At 38.5% G+C, this 2,034-nt stretch overlaps 1 protein-coding gene and 1 long non-coding RNA gene across 4 annotated transcripts in view; one reads left to right on the plus strand and one right to left on the minus strand.

Moving 5' to 3' along the window:
* The window catches only part of LOC116687475 (receptor-type tyrosine-protein phosphatase gamma), a 571,464-nt gene that overhangs the window by 494,268 nt on the left and 75,162 nt on the right, over positions 1–2,034 (minus strand). The gene's annotated exons all lie outside the window — the stretch shown is intronic.
* Positions 1–2,034, plus strand: part of LOC116687519 (uncharacterized) — a 19,689-nt gene that overhangs the window by 1,615 nt on the left and 16,040 nt on the right. Inside the window, exon 2 of the long non-coding RNA XR_004331570.1 lies at positions 1,765–1,774. This is a non-coding gene — a long non-coding RNA (uncharacterized LOC116687519). The remainder of the gene's footprint in view (positions 1–1,764; positions 1,775–2,034) is intronic.

Genomic DNA, 2,034 nt, shown 5'->3' on the forward strand with positions numbered 1-2,034 from the left:
TACTAGCCAGTCAGAAGCAGAGTATATTGGAGATGGTAATTCTCCTTGGGGTGGACTTTTTCAATTTGTAAACCTATTACATGCAAGAAAAGATATATGTAATAAGCTAAAGGAAAGGGAAAAAGACAAAAAGCATAATATAAGCACTTTGAAAGAAAAACACTTTTTGCTGGCAATTCATATCTATGTTCTCATCCCTGCATAAGGACATAGAGCCTTTTTGATGGTGTCTCATGTTTTGATGCTATATAATGCTTTTTTTAAAGTCGCAAATCGAATTGTTTTCACAATTTATGGCAGAGAAATCCCAATTTGATTTTTTCCCCCCAAATTGTTCAGCGCTACCTCTTTGTGGGTCATAACTGCGTGACTTAGGCCACATTACAGTCTGCTAATCCCATTGAGGAAAAGTGAAATGAGTTTTTCCTCCAGCACTTGGTCCTGCTGGGGACAGAAAGGTTCAGTGTCTCTCATCCCTCTACATGTTCCAGTCTCAGTGCTCCGAACAAGCTCTTTAATGTCACCTCTGATGCTTCTTCTTCAACCCAAGATGAACGTGTCTGTCTGTCCTACGCATTGGCACAAAGTGAGACTCCTCACTATATTTCAATCAGGAGAGACTTCATTTAACAGTGAACAATAAGTTTAATAGACATGGTGCATGATAGGTTGATTTGTTTCATTTGTTGAGTGTTTGAATCCATCGCAATGTTAAGTTATAATGGGTTACAGAGGCCGTGGATGTGTAGGAATATTCCCCTGATGGAATCTAGACATTGGTGATGGTGAAGAAGGGATAAAGGAAGCGTGAAGATCAGGATGGATGTGATGTGATGCTAGGCTTCAGACAGAGTAACGACAAGAACTGGAGGATAATGGGGGGGTGGGTCACATCCATTTAACCTTAAACGACAACCAACAGCAGCAGAAAGTAGAACGTATTTAAAGTTTGAAAAATGTGGCAAAATCTGAGTAAACGCCCCTGCAGATTAGGTTGGAAGAGTGTGAAGCATAAAAGTCTTCCTGAAAGAATTTACACTGAGCCTAACTTGGTATTCTGTGGGTTTCACGCATAAGTCCTAAAATACTTAAATCTATAATAATGAATGACCTTAGTGATGGATTCAAATATTACTATTTGAAGTGTAAGCAAGCATTTTAAGGGTCACTATTTCAACCTAGACCGCTATTCTTAATGTTTTTGTGTCCAAGCGATAGCGGTTAACAACAATCTTTGAAAGTGGTCCGGTATTGAGTGAGATGGCTGCAGTCGGCAGCAGCGAAACAAGCTACACTGTGAGTTAATGGGCAATTGTGCAGCTTTTTGTGCTGTTTTTGCCGCTGACAGGCTCAGTTTAATATTCTAAGTGTCTGATAACATTATGGAAAGGATGCTTCCAGAGATAGACCTTTCTGTTAAAGAGTAGGTTACTGAAAAACATCAAGAAATGCAATCGAAAAACCCACCAGACTCCATTTACATAAACAGTATTTTTTAACCGTAAAGAAACCCACTTTTCTTAAAGTTGATAGAAACAAAATAAAATTATCAAAAGCTGTGTCGGTTAGTCTTTCCACTATTCCAACAATCAGCACTTTGGTCTGGTTGAAATAAACCCATAATTCACCCATTTACATGTGGAAATACGCTGGTTCTATACACACTAAAAGTACTGTTTATTCAAATGGAGTCTGGTGGGTTTGGCGAAGGCAATCTCAGAGCAGTTTCTGGATACAAAAAGGATCTTATTTTTTATCAAAAAGGTTTATCTCTGTAGGGATCCTTTCCATAATGTTGTCAGACACTTAGAATAATAAGCTGAGCATGTCAGTGGAAAAACACACACTACACTTTAAACTTTTAGTGGACGTAACCCTGTAGGGTTAGATTGCAGCCTGGTTGCCTTCTGCCGATTACAGTGTTCTCGCCTAACACTGGACCACCTACAAAGATCCAGATTGAATAAATATATATATTACTAGTCCAAATATGTACGTACGTACATACATACATACATACATACATACATACAT

This window comes from Etheostoma spectabile, chromosome 4 (genome assembly GCF_008692095.1).
Source record: "Etheostoma spectabile isolate EspeVRDwgs_2016 chromosome 4, UIUC_Espe_1.0, whole genome shotgun sequence".
NCBI classification, from domain to species: domain Eukaryota; kingdom Metazoa; phylum Chordata; class Actinopteri; order Perciformes; family Percidae; genus Etheostoma; species Etheostoma spectabile.